Raw genomic sequence first — 14750 nt, 5'->3', positions numbered from 1 at the left:
CTTATCTTTACCAGCTTAGGTCAAAACTTCCCCAAGGTACAAAATATTACACCCGTTATCCTTGGACTGGCCGCTACCACCACCAAACTAATACTGGTTACTGGGGAAGAGCTGTTTGGACGCGTCCTTCCCCCCAAAATACTTCCCAAAACCTTGCACCCCACTTCCTGGACAAGGTTTGGTAAAAAGCCTCACCAATTTGCCTAGGTGACTACAGACCCAGACCCTTGGATCTTAAGAACAATGAACAATCCTCCCAACACTTGCACCCCCCTTTTCCTGGGAAATGTTGGATAAAAAGCCTCACCAATTTGCATAGGTGACCACAGACCCAAACCCTTGGATCTGAGAACAATGAAAAAGCATTCAGTTTCTTACAAGAAGACTTTTAATGAAAAATAGAAGTAAATAGAAATAAAGAAATCCCCCTGTAAAATCAGGATGGTAGATATCTTACAGGGTAATTAGATTCAAAAACATAGAGAACCCCTCTAGGCAAAACCTTAAGTTACAAAAAAGATACACAGACAGAAATAGTTATTCTATTCAGCACAATTCTTTTCTCAGCCATTTAAAGAAATCATAATCTAACACATACCTAGCTAGATTACTTACTAAAAGTTCTAAGGCTCCATTCCTGGTCTATCCCTGGCAGAAACCAGCATACAGACAGACACAGACCCTTTGTTTCTCTCCCTCCTCCCAGCTTTTGAAAGTATCTTGTCTCCTCATTGGTCATTTTGGTCAGGTGCCAGCGAGGTTACCTTTAGCTTCTTAACCCTTTACAGGTGAGAGGAGCTTTCCCCTGGCCAGGAGGGATTTCAAAGGGGTTTACCCTTCCCTTTCTATTTATGACACATCCCTAGCGGGCAATCGTCTCTACCCAACTGTCACGGTCATCCTCAGGCTGGGAAAGACACAACTTGCAGAGTTGCCCAAACAGAGTCCACCCCACCTGCCATCAGGTGAAACAGCATTAATGCCACAAATGGCAAAAGAGCTAGCAGCCTGAACTCACAGGTGCATGGTGAATGCTGCTTCCAGAGCTGCTATCTGAAGTGGATAAGGGGCCAGGAGATGGTAGCAGAGGTTGAAAACGTCAAGGAAGTCACTTACGGTAGCCTGTATTATTATTATTATCTTTCCTGATATCAGCGTATGAGGATCTCCTGAGTGAGTGAGCAACCTGTGTGCACAGAACGCCATACAGGGGTAAAAAGTATGAGAAATATAATTTAGAAGCTGCTTCTCCCTCCCATCCTAAGTCCATCCTTGTCAGAGAGGAGAACAACCTTGGACTGGCCCCAAGTTGTTGGAAAAGGGGCATGAACCAAATTACCTACTTAATGGACCTTTCAACCTGTAACTTCTGTAACCAAAAGGCAGAAAGAGCCTCTATCCTTGGGAACTTTGTTTCCTTTCATCAAATCAATTTAGTTTGTGTGACACTACACCCGATATTCTTAATAGAGATGTTATTATTATATAAGTATGGCATAACTGTGATGTATTTTACGCAAGACAGGTCATGTGAGATAGCATCGAAAAGATGATGATCTACTGAATATGATTATCCTATTTGTATCATTTTGGTATCTGAAGTTAGGAATATTGTCTATTTATCTATTACAAATGTGTTTTACACCTGGGGAACGCATTAGGGAGAACACTAGGTCTTAGAAGAAGCTAATCTCCCACCGGGGAGCCTTCCTGAGGAGGCTACAATTAGCTTCTGAGTCATGGCTGCTGTGACCCTATAGGGACATATGATCAAGTCACCTGGTGCTGGACTCCATCTTGGAATACCAGTGTTCTTCCACTGACCAGGCGTGGGAACCAAGCTGGGAGACAATGGGTTCCCGCCATATGCAAAAGCTATCTAAGGCAGGGGAGTGACATCATTGTGGTTCTTCACTGACTCCCCACCCAAAGAGACTCTTGGAAACACCCGAGGAACAAGGACTGGACTGGGGGAGAAAGGATGGACCGAGGCTAGAGGGATTTCTAGCCTGTGAAAGGAATACCTGGGGTTTTTAAGCTTCAAGCAAGGACAGCTGGCCCCTTAAGAATCCCTGTAAATGGCTTAAATCATCATTTAGGGTGAGAAGTTGCTATGCATATCCAATCTCTTTAGTATATTAAGTTTAGATTGTGTTTTTGTTTATTTGCTAAGTAACCTGCTTTGATCTGTTTGCTATCTCTTATAATCACTTAAAATGTCTCTTTTGTAATTAATAAACTTATTTTTGTTTTGTCTAAAAGCAGTGTGTGGGAATTATAACTGGAGGCAGAAAGCCATGTATATTCCTCTCCACATTGACGGAGGGGGCGAATTTCATGAGCTTACACTGTACAGATCTCTATGCAGCGCAAGATGGTATAATTTTGGGTTTACCCTCCAGAGGGGGTATGTGCACTTGAGTAACTGGACAGTTCCTTAGGGAAGAGTATAAAAATATTGCTTGGGCATGTAGGAATGATATCAGGAGGGCCAAATAGCACCTGGAGCTGCAGCTAGCAAGAGATGTCAAGAGTAACAAGAAGGGTTTCTTCAGGTATGTTGGCAACAAGAAGAAAGCCAAGGAAAGTGTGGGCCCCTTACTGAATGAGGGAGGCAACCTAGTGACAGAGGATGTGGAAAAAGCTAATGTACTCAATGCTTTTTTTGCCTCTGTTTTCACTAACAAGGTCAGCTCCCAGACTGCTGCGCTGGGCATCACAAAATGGGGAAGAGATGGCCAGCCCTCTGTGGAGATAGAGGTGGTTAGGGACTATTTAGAAAAGCTGGACGTGCACAAGTCCATGGGGCCAGACGAGTTGCATCCGAGAGTGCTGAAGGAATTGGCGGCTGTGATTGCAGAGCCATTGGCCATTATCTTTGAAAACTCGTGGCGAACGGGGGAAGTCCCGGATGACTGGAAAAAGGCTAATGTAGTGCCAATCTTTAAAAAAGGGAAGAAGGAGGATCCAGGGAACTACAGGCCAGTCAGCCTCACCTCAGTCCCTGGAAAAATCATGGAGCAGGTCCTCAAAGAATCAATCCTGAAGCACTTGCATGAGAGGAAAGTGATCAGGAACAGCCAGCATGGATTCACCAAGGGAAGGTCATGCCTGACTAATCTAATTGCCTTTTATGATGAGATTACTGGTTCTGTGGATGAAGGGAAAGCAGTGGATGTATTGTTTCTTGACTTTAGCAAAGCTTTTGACACGGTCTCCCACAGTATTCTTGTCAGCAAGTTAAGGAAGTATGGGCTGGATGAATGCACTATAAGGTGGGTAGAAAGCTGGCTAGATTGTCGGGCTCAACGGGTAGTGATCAATGGCTCCATGTCTAGTTGGCAGCCGGTATCAAGTGGAGTGCCCCAAGGGTCGGTCCTGGGGCCGGTTTTGTTCAATATCTTCATAAATGATCTGGAGGATGGTGTGGATTGCACTCTCAGCAAATTTGCAGATGATACTAAACTGGGAGGAGTGGTAGATACGCTGGAGGGGAGGGATAGGATACAGAAGGACCTAGACAAATTGGAGGATTGGGCCAAAAGAAATCTGATGAGGTTCAATAAGGATAAGTGCAGGGTCCTGCACTTAGGATGGAAGAATCCAATGCACCGCTACAGACTAGGGACCGAATGGCTAGGCAGCAGTTCTGCGGAAAAGGACCTGGGGTGACAGTGGACGAGAAGCTGGATATGAGTCAGCAGTGTGCCCTTGTTGCCAAGAAGGCCAATGGCATTTTGGGATGTATAAGTAGGGGCATAGCGAGCAGATCGAGGGACGTGATCGTTCCCCTCTATTGGACATTGGTGAGGCCTCATCTGGAGTACTGTGTCCAGTTTTGGGCTCCACACTACAAGAAGGATGTGGATAAATTGGAGAGAGTCCAGCGAAGGGCAACAAAAATGATTAGGGGTCTAGAACACATGACTTATGAGGAGAGGCTGAGGGAGCTGGGATTGTTTAGCCTGCAGAAGAGACGAATGAGGGGGGATTTGATAGCTGCTTTCAACTACCTGAAAGGGGGTTCCAAAGAGGATGGCTCCAGACTGTTCTCAATGGTAGCAGATGACAGAACGAGGAGTAATGGTCTCAAGTTGCAGTGGGGGAGGTTTAGATTGGATATTAGGAAAAACTTTTTCACTAAGAGGGTGGTGAAACACTGGAATGCGTTACCTAGGGAGGTGGTAGAATCTCCTTCCTTAGAGGTTTTTAAGGTCAGGCTTGACAAAGCCCTGGCTGGGATGATTTAACTGGGAATTGGTCCTGCTTCGAGCAGGGGGTTGGACTAGATGACCTTCAGGGGTCCCTTCCAACCCTGATATTCTATGATTCTATGAAGCCTTCCCATGCAGAGCTGATCACAGCTGTATGTTTCTGCAGCTGGGTGTCCACCTACCTGTATGTGTGCTGGTGAAGGTGCAGATGGGAGTGGACTTGGCAGGGGATCACAGTAGTAAAGGGAACCCAGGCTGGCGAGTCAGTCAGGCTCAGTGGTACCCCAGTTACAGATGGCACCCCGGGGGTAACCCGTCACCATATGTTTGGCCAGATAGATTTTTTTAAGTCCAGCTAAGGATGGTTCTAGCTAGATGGGGCAAGAAATTGAAGATATGATGAGCTAGAACACATACAGAGTCTTGAGGAAAAAAATTAACTGTTAAAATAAGACCAGGCACAAAAATAAAGATGCTTTGTGAACTCAGTTCAAGAAGAGTGTGCATGGCCCAAACTGTAAACAGGATTTGCAGCTAAATGGATTTAACAGCTAATTAGGCCTTTCCTATTAAAAGGTTGTCAAGATATATTTAAAGTACTGTCCCATGGCAGACCACAGCAATCTATTTGATATCCTAAGCTTGGACCTCTGCAGATCAAATCAAATTAGCTTTATCAATTGCAAACAATTATACTGACCTCAGCTAACACATCCTTTTGATTACAAAGGGCCCAGTGTAGCAAAAAGAAAAGGAGAATGAAGTGAGCTGTAGCTCAAGAAAGCTTATGCCTAAATAAATTGGTTAGTCGCTACGGTGCCACAAGTACTCCTTTGCTTTTTGCGAATAGAGACACTAACACGGCTGCTACTCTGATACCAGTGTAGCAAAGGGGACCCAAACGGAATCTCCAGCTCCAACTGACAAAGGATAAAAAGTGAGACTTGCTTAGTAAAAATCCAAGGTTAGTCATAGTTAGAGCAGCACATCCAGGCTGGCAAATGAAGTGGCATAAAGCACACCAGCATTCCCCTTAGAAATCCTCTCTCAGCAGCTATGAACAGCTGAACTGTTCCAGTTGGACTGTACCTGCATCAGAGGCTGTATGTACTCCTGATCCAAACAAAGCACAATTCTAAGATGCAAGTCAGATGGAGTCACAGCCTCCCCTTCCTGCCAACTGACAGAAGAAACCGCCTTCTGCATAAATTAACTGTATGTCACCTCCTGCACCATGGCTGGCAGAGGGCACATAAGGCCCTGGCCCAGCTAAACAGTCAATATGCATCTTGTATGTTCATGTTCTCCACTGCCCCTGCCATTAGCCAATCGGGGGTCGGGGATGAAAGCAACTGTTAGATCTGGATGACAAAAACAGCACAGGAAAGCCTTGAAAAAGCAACTTTGTCAAAGGCCAATCACCCTCTCTGAGAATTCAGCATCCGGCTGAGGGGCTTTAATTCACACAAATGGAGATACTATGTTGCTATGCTTCAGAGATACCACAAGAATGTATTTGCAAAACAGCTGTGGTTGTGAACTGTTCAACACTAAGGTGCTTCTCTCAAATATATATGCAAGATCTTTCCACTGTCAAGCCTTAAAGTGAAAGTGTTTTAAACTTCAGACTTTTACAGGCACCATCTCTGATTGGCTATTCCAGATCTCCCTTCCCCATCCTCTTCTACTCTGTATCCCCAGGTTCCTCCCACCAGTGATAAAGCACACGCTAAAATAAATTCACAGCATTTTTACAGTAAGCGAGGGAACAAAAAAAAGAAGAGGATATAAAACTGAAAAACGGAGAAGGTAAAAGAAGGAGGAATGCGAGTTATTCTGAAGCCAAGAACCTCAGTATCCATGAATTTGGTCAAAAAAGTACCCAGATCTGAGCATGGGTATAGGAGCCGTGAATGCCCAAGTTCCAATTCTGGCCTCCGAGTCTCTCCCTGTCTCACTACATCTCCATTTTACAAATGGACAAACTAGTACAGGGCTTCTCCATCTTGGGGACTGAGGGTTGTGAGGATTCATTGTTTGTAACATGCCACCTAAGTAGCAACAGGAAGTCACACCTTCCATCACAGCACAGAGAATGCTCTGCCCACTTCCAGTGGCAACTGAAAACAAAACTATACCCAGACCTATACATGTCTAATTACATTTCCCTGTTGTGTTACACTCAAGGGATTATTTTCAAAACACAATTTTATACATGAGTCTATGCTGGCAAAGGAGAAGCCCCAATCTGCCCATGTCATGCTCTGCAGAGCGCAAATGGCTTAATTTGCTAGCAGTTCTGACTTTGAGCATTGTACCTCTAGTTATGTCTTGTGTGGGCTCTGTGTACAAATAGCCCTTGCTTTCTCTTTCCAGCCTGACATGCAGTGTGGCTTTGCCAATGGCCACATCTTCAGATGGTGAGATACAGCCATGAGAGGGGCTTCTGAGATGCTTGATCAAAAGTCAAAGCAGCCACTGTGACCTTGGGCAGGGACCCACAGGTCTAGCATAGGCATGGTTCATTCTGAAGACAGAAAGCCACAAACAGGGCCAGATCTAATTTCCATTGAAGTCAATGGGAGTTGGATCAGGTAAATAGGGACTTTCCAATCATCTACCTAGGTACTTATGTAGCCCCATCACCATAATATCCAAGTGCCTCCCAAGAATTTAAAAACAGGAAGAGCAATCAGGGATAAAGACCACCCACAAGATTATCTGGAGGGAAGGATCCCTTGAAGAATCTGCTAGACTGACATCCTGTGATAAGGCCTCGCGATTGCCAGCAGCTAGAGACACCCTACCACCACCACAATCTTACAGCAGTCAGGATGGAAAGTGCAACCAGGTCCAATTTCCCTGAGGCTTTTTCAGTCACAGCAAGATACAAACTGCTCATCTCTAGGTCATTCTGGACAACATGACACTGCAGTCCAGATTCAAAACTCCCCTGTAGAACAGGAAGGTCACAGAAGACTGGATGCTCTAAGGCTGACCACAGAGAGAAGCAGCATACAGTCCTTGGGCCAAATGAGAAAGAGTATGCCAGGTCCCAACAGGTCTGCAGATAATGGGGTCAAGTCCCTTGGGGTTGACACCTTTTCTAGTAGTCACTGCATACCCCTAAACCCGTGCCTGCATGGCTGGCAACTTGAGGTCACAGAGAACCACAGCCTCCAATTGATGAAAGCTTTAAACACCAACACAGCCATTCGATAGTCACTACGAAATGCAATGGGACACCTGGGAGTGTAAAGAGAAACAGGCTGAAGAAACAGAGTGCTGCAAGAATCCTGGTGGCCACTGGCCACCCATGTAAGGGCACAGTAAACAGCCTAGAAGTGCCACAGGCCTATCTGACCGCCAGCACACGGAGAAGGAGGAGGACTACCCCTGCCTGTGACACCTTCAAATGACAGACAGATCAGACTTGAGGAGAACTTTTCTTTGGTTATTATTTTTAAAAAATGACAAAGGCTGATTTTCTCTCCCCAGTAGCCATTTTAGGAGGGAAAGACTGCTTTCCAACATGGCTCAGGGACAATCACAGCAACCGCAGAAATTCACTGGCTTCTATCTCCCTACAAGCTATCTGGAGTTCCCAGAGAGCAGCATTCTCATCTTTCCCCTTCTTGCCTTTGCCTTCCACCCCACAGACACACAGACCTTCACACTGACCACAGAGAACTAATCTCCCAGTACCTCCCTTATCAGAAACATCAACGTTAAATCCACAGGCACATATGGGCTTCACACATTCCAGACAATATTTTGTACTAGTGGTGCTTTTCCTTTTCAAATCATTTAGCAACCATTAACTAATCTTCACAACTCTCCTCCAAGACACATCAGTCATGTCCCTATTTAAAGTTGCCTGATTTTCAGGGTGCTGAGTCCTTCAAGAAGTCCTTCATGAGACCAGACTTGCCATTTCCAATATTTATAAGATAAAGCCCAAACAGGAAGATATATGTGACAGAGGACCTAGGGTGTGTCAATAACTTATGTTTTATGGTGAGAGAATTTAATACAATAATTTTTAAGGGTCACATCCTACTTATGTGTGTCCAGCATGGGCTGAGACTAGGGCCTTGTCTGTCAGTATAATTAAAGCAGTACAACTGTCCGAAAAATTGGAATGATACAGAGAAGATTAGCATGGCCCCTGCGCAAGGATGACACGCAAATTCATGTAACAGTTATATCAGTATACCTGGGAATGAGTGACAGGGAATTGATCACTTGATGATTACGTGTTCTGTTCATTCCCTCTGGGGCACCTGGCATTGGCCACTGTCGGAAGACAGAATACTGGGCTGGATGGACCTTTGGTCTGACCCAGTATGGCCATTCTCATGTTCTTATTCTTGTACAGGAAGGGGAATAAGCTATTCTGGTATAAGACACCTTTATACTGGTAAAATTGTCCACAGTAAGTTGCAATGAAATAATTATTTTAGTTTAAAAAAAAAAAAAGTCACCCCCTCTAACCTAATCAGTTGGACCAGTACAAAATCTATGTGTAGACCAGGCTATAGTGTATTCAGCCTGAGGTCATGAGCTAGTTCTGTAGAAAGGAATAATGATTCAGATCACCAGCTGATTATCAGATTTCTCTAAGAAATGGAAATTACTTGGTCTTTTGACATACCAGCACTGGAGACACAAAGGTTGGGAGTGGAGTGGGGGAATGTGCTCCCAGAGATAACTAGGAGACAAATCTGGACAAATGCACCACAAAACCAATGATATGCTTGAGATACATTAATGATATTTTCATCCTCTGGACAGAAGACAAACTCCCTCATAGATTTCCACCACAACTTCAGAAACCCGTCCCTTAAACTCTCTGGAACACTCCCACTCTAACCTCAACTTCCTGGACACCATGATCAGTTTAAACAATGGTACCTTACAGACAACTACTATGACAAAACTCTGTCCTTGCCTCCGTGGGTCCTGCGTTTCCTGGCGGATTTTGCTAGCCTCAGAGGCTCACTGTGACCCTGCACGTAACCCTTCTTTCTCTAGAGACAAGGGTCACAGTCTACTGAGCCATTTTCATCATAAGCCAGCGAGGGAGGTGAGGAGAAGTTATCCTTCCTTGCACAGTCTCTGTTGTCTCCCAGTCTCAGTGATTAATCAGGGAGCCTGCGCACACCCTCTATTCCGGGCTCCAGCCCAGGGACCCTAATAGTATCAGCTATGGTAGCTGAACTTTTAGAAACATGACATGTACAATTCCCTGGGCTACTTCCCCCACAGCAGCCCTCACTTCCTCAAGCTCCACTTCACCCTTACCTCAGGGCCTCCTTCCTTGTGCCTGATATGGTGTGTACTACTCAGCCTCTCCAACAGCGCAACTTCCTCCCACAGCTCCTGACATGCACACCCACCTGACTGACTGGGAGGCTTTTAACTCATTTCAGCCAGCCCCTGATTGGCTTCAGGTGTCCCAATCAACCTAGCCTTCTCCCTGCCTTCTGGAAAGTTCTTAATTGGCCCCAGGTGTCTTAATTGACCTGGAGCAGCTGCCATTTCACTTATCTTGGTACCAGGGATTTGTTTAGCCTGGAGCTAACATATCTATCTCCCACTACTTTTCTATAGCCATCTGGCCTTGCCCCGTCACACTATATACAAGAAACCCATGGATCACCACACCTACCTTCACAGATCCAGTAATCAAACACACCAAGTTTCAGAGTAGCAACCGTGTTAGTCTGCATCCGTAAAAAAAAAAAAAAAAAAAGGAGTACTTGTGGCACTTTAGAGACTAACAAATTTATTAGAGCATAAGTTTTCATGAACTACAGCTCACTTCATCGGATGCATACAGTGGAAAATATAGTGGGGAGATTTTATATGCACAGAGAACATGAAACAGTGGGTGTTACCATACAGACTGTAACAAGAGTGATCAGAAAAGGTGAGCTAATACCAGCAGGAGAGCGGGGGGTGGGGGTGGGCAGGGGGGTGACACCTTTTGTAGTGATAATCAAGGTGGGCCATTTCCAGCACTTTACAAGAACAGTAGGAGGGGAAATAAACAAGAGGCAATAGTTTTACTTTGTGTAATGACACATCCACTCCCAGTCTCTATTCAAGCCTAAGTTAATTGTATCCAGTTTGCAAATTAATTCCAATTCAGCAGTCTCTCCTTGGAGTCTGTTTTTTAAGTTTTTTTGTTGAAGAATTGCAACTTTTAGGTCTGTAATCGAGTGACCAAAGAGATTGAAGTGTTCTCCAACTGTTTTTTGAATGTTATAATCCTTGATATCTGATTTGTGTCCATTTATTCTTTTATGTAGAGACTGTCCAGTTTGACCAATGTACATGGCAGAGGGGCACTGCTGGCACATGATGGCATAAATCATATTGGTAGATGCGCAGGCGAACGAACCTCTGATAGTGTGGCTGATGTGATTAGGCCCTCTGATGGTGTCCCCTGAATAGATATGTGGACACAGTTGGCAACGGGCTTTGTTGCAAGGATAGGTTCCTGGGTTAGCATTTTTGTTGTGTGGTTGCTGGTGAGTATTTGCTTCAGGTTGGGGGGCTGTCTGTAAGCAAGGACTGGCCTGTCTCCCAAGATCTGTGAGAGTGATGGGTCATCCTTTAGGATAGGTTGTAGATCCTTGATGATGCGTTGGAGGGGTTTTAGTTGGGGGCTGAAGGTGACGGCTAGTGGCGTTCTGTTATTTTCTTTGTTGGGCCTGTCCTGTAGTAGGTGACTTCTGGGTACTCTTCTGGCTCTGTCAATCTGTTTCTTCACTTCAGCAGGTGGGTATTGTAATTGTAAGAACGCTTGATAGAGATCTTGTAGGTGTTTGTCTCTGTCTGAGGGGTTGGAGCAAATGCAGTTGTATCGTAGAACTTGGCTGTAGACAATGGAGAAATCTTTTATCTACAGCCAGGCACTCAGATACCAGAGAACATGCTCTGAGGAGAAAGTCCAGGATACACACCTTAACACACTCAAAACGCCTTTACCAAAAAAGGACATTCCACCAGAGAAGTAGATCGCATCATGGAACAGGCCACCGAAATACCCAGAGAGAACCTGCTTCAATATAGAAATAAAACCCCCTCCAACCACACACTCCGAGTTGTCACCTACCACCCCACATTGGAACCCATATGGGGTATCATAAAACAACTGCAACCCATTTCTGTGGAGACCCCATCCTGAAAAAAATCTTTCCTGAACCGTCTCTTCTGACCTTCAAACTCCCCAACCTCATCATTAGAAGCAAGCTCCCCACAGATCAGCACACACCAACTCAAAGCGGCACAGGACTCTGCTAGAACAACAGATACAAAACCTACAGACCCAATGAGCAACACCCCCCAACACACCTTTCAAGATCCATGGGTCCTACACATGCCTATCAAAACATGTGGTGTACCTCATCCACTATGTGCCCCAGTAACAACTATGTGGGTGAAGCAAATCACTATGCTCTCGAATGAACTCACGCAGGAAAATGATAAAAGACAAAACCACCGATGAAGTGAGCTGTAGCTCACGAAAGCTTATGCTCAAATAAATTGGTTAGTCTCTAAGGTGCCACAAGTACTCCTTTTCTTTTTTCACCAACAGAAGTTGGTCCAATACAAGATATTACCTCTCCCACCTTGTTTCTCTGGGAGATAATAGTCATTTGACCATTTTCCCAGCCAGGAGTTCTGATAAAAGACTCTTTTGTAAATGTTAAGGAAACCTCACCCTAATGGCTTAATAGACTCTAACACCTCTGACACAAAAATGAGAGAGGCACCTCTGAACATGCAAGCTGATCCAAGTTACAGGGACTTGCAAAGAGAATCCAGGACACAGCAAGAGAGACAGTATCAGGATAGGGCAATGCTGATAAACGGACCATAGTATATTCAGAGAGAATTGCTATTTGCTTTTCTTTTTCTTCTGTAACAGCTGAGAAAGCCGTATTTAGTTTACAGAGTAACAGCCGTGTTAGTCTGTATTCGCAAAAAGGAGTACTTGTGGCACCTTAGAGACTAACCAATTTAAGTGAGCTGTAGCTCACGAAAGCTTATGCTCAAATAAATTGGTTAGTCTCTAAGGTGCCACAAGTACTCCTTTTCTTTTTGTATTTAGTTTAGTTTATGAGAAGTGTCAATCTAAATGAGTTAAGCAAACAGTTTTTCTTTTAATTCTATTTTCTCTCTTTTTAATAAATCTTGTTTCTGTTAACAGTCTCTGTGGTCTGGATAACCTCTAGCAGGTGTCCTTTGGAAGAGAGGTTTCAGAGTGGTAGCCGTGTTAGTCTGTATCAGCAAAAAGACCGAAGAGTACTTGTGGCACCTTAGAGACTAACAAATTTATTTGAGCAAAAGCTTTCGTGGGCTAAAGCCCACTTCATCAGATGCATGCAGTGAAAAATACAGTAGGAAGATATAGATATAGATATACACACACACACATACACACACACAGAGAACATGAAAAAATGGGGGTTGCCATATCAACTCTAACGAGACTAATCAATTAAGGTGGGCTATTATCAGCAGGAGAAAAAATACTTTTGTAGTGATAATCAGGATGGCCCATTTCAAACAGCTGACAAGAAGGTGTGAGTAACAGTAGGGGGAAAATTAGCATGCGGAAATAGTTTTTAGTTTGTGTAATGACTCATCCACTCTCATTCTTTATTCAAGCCTAATTTAATGGTGTCCAGTTTGCAAATTAATTCCAGTTCTGCAGTTTCTCATTGGGAATCTGTTTTTGAAGTTTTCTTGTTGAATAATTGCAACTTTTAGGTCTGTAACTGAGTGTCCAGGGAGGTTGAAGTGTTCTCCGACTGGTTTTTGAATGTTATAATTCTTGACGTCTGATTTGTGTCCATTTATTCTTTTGCATAGAGACTGTCTGGTTTGGCCAGTGTACATGGCAGAGGGGCATTGCTCGCATTGAAATGGGCCAGCCTGATTATCACTTACAAAAGTTTTTTTTCTCCTACTGATAATAGCCCACCTTAATCAATTAGTCTCGTTAGAGTTGGTATGGCAACCCCCATTTTTTCATGTTCTCTGTATGGATATATCTATATCTTCCTACTGTATTTTCCATTGCATGCATCTGATGAGGTAGGCTTTAGTCCATGAAGGCTTATGCTCAAATAAATTTGTTAGTCTCTAAGGTGCCACAAGTACTCCTCGTTCTTGGGAAGACAGAAACCCATAACCTCAAAGGAGAGGTACTGAAAGGTAAAGAGTTTCAAGAACTAACAACCCCCTCTTGGGCCAGGTCTATGCCATAAACGTTTGCTGGCGTAGCTACATCAGGTGCATGATGAGATGTGATTTGCCAGCACAGCTACGCTGGTCACAAAAGTCCCTAGTATAGACGCAGTTATACCGGCAAAACTGAGCTATACTGGCAAAGGCAGTTTTACCAATATACATTGTGTCCACACTAGAAGCGCTTTGCTGGTCTAGTATATCAATACAATTCTATTGGCAAAGCCTTCCAAACGTAGGCCTGGCATCAGTCTCTGTCAAGAGGCATCTCCAAAGGTGTCTTGTGTTGCTATCAGGATGCAACAGAAAAACACAAGGGAAAAAGCCGCATGAGCTGGCAGTGGTGTTGGTCACTTTTTTGTTTGTTTTAAAAGCCCACTCTATCCAGGCTCCCTTTATACAAAGGGCAAGCTGGCACAAATCCAGTTCCCTTCTTCTTTACACTTACTGACACGGACAGGTTTTAATCAGTTGTATTTCACAATACCAGCCATAAACTCAGCATAACCAGGGCACTATAAAAGTCTAATTCCCTGTGGCGATAACTTTCATAAGTTAGCCTCCACCAGTTTGCACAGAGCCTGTAACTCCCATCTACTGCTCTGTCAGGGGCAGACTATGCTACTATTTTAAGATTCTATATTTGTGACAAAGAAATCCCAAGTACACTGAAATACTGTGCTAATCGAGTTGAAACTGCCTCTGGTTGGCAAGTCACAGGCTTCATTTCAAGGTTTGATACTAATTGAAGGAGGCACTCTGAGGGTTTTACATGCTCATTTAAGCAACGCCTTCAGCTAGAAGTGGGATGTGGTTCCTCGACTAATTTTGCAAAAGCACTTCTGTGCTGATCTATATGAGCCAGTTACTCTTCTTGGCCTCTGCACCCACAGACAACAGAAAACTTGCCAGACAATGGTACTTCTATGTTGCAAATAAATATCTACAAGGATTTAGGAAAATCAAACGTATTTTATCTGTAACCTGATGCAAATTCAAATGCAAGGTCCAAAGAGCGGACCTTCCAGCATCGTGTATACAGGGATGTGTTCAAACTGACACACAGGAAGTCAACAGCACTACATAACTAACAGAGGTAACATGATTAGGGCCCATGTCTCCTATGAAAAAATCCCTACGAAACATCTCTTTGGTAGACTTGTGTTAGACACATGGCTAGGCATTGTGACCTAGGTAATGCAGTGATAGATAATGTACACATACCTGACAAACTAAGGCATTCCGCTACACATAACAGGAAGTCCTATCATT

General features: G+C 44.1%; 1 protein-coding gene and 1 pseudogene across 6 annotated transcripts in view; one reads left to right on the top strand and one right to left on the bottom strand.

Annotated features, from left to right (window-relative positions):
- Positions 1–14750, bottom strand: part of INPP5B (inositol polyphosphate-5-phosphatase B) — a 51850-nt gene that overhangs the window by 24055 nt on the left and 13045 nt on the right. The window lies entirely within an intron of this gene.
- On the top strand, positions 8330–8422 carry LOC140900612 (U6 spliceosomal RNA; annotated as a pseudogene).

Source organism: Lepidochelys kempii, chromosome 19 (genome assembly GCF_965140265.1).
Source record: "Lepidochelys kempii isolate rLepKem1 chromosome 19, rLepKem1.hap2, whole genome shotgun sequence".
NCBI lineage: Eukaryota > Metazoa > Chordata > Testudines > Cheloniidae > Lepidochelys > Lepidochelys kempii.
This window is presented reverse-complemented; position numbering and strand designations above follow the sequence as displayed.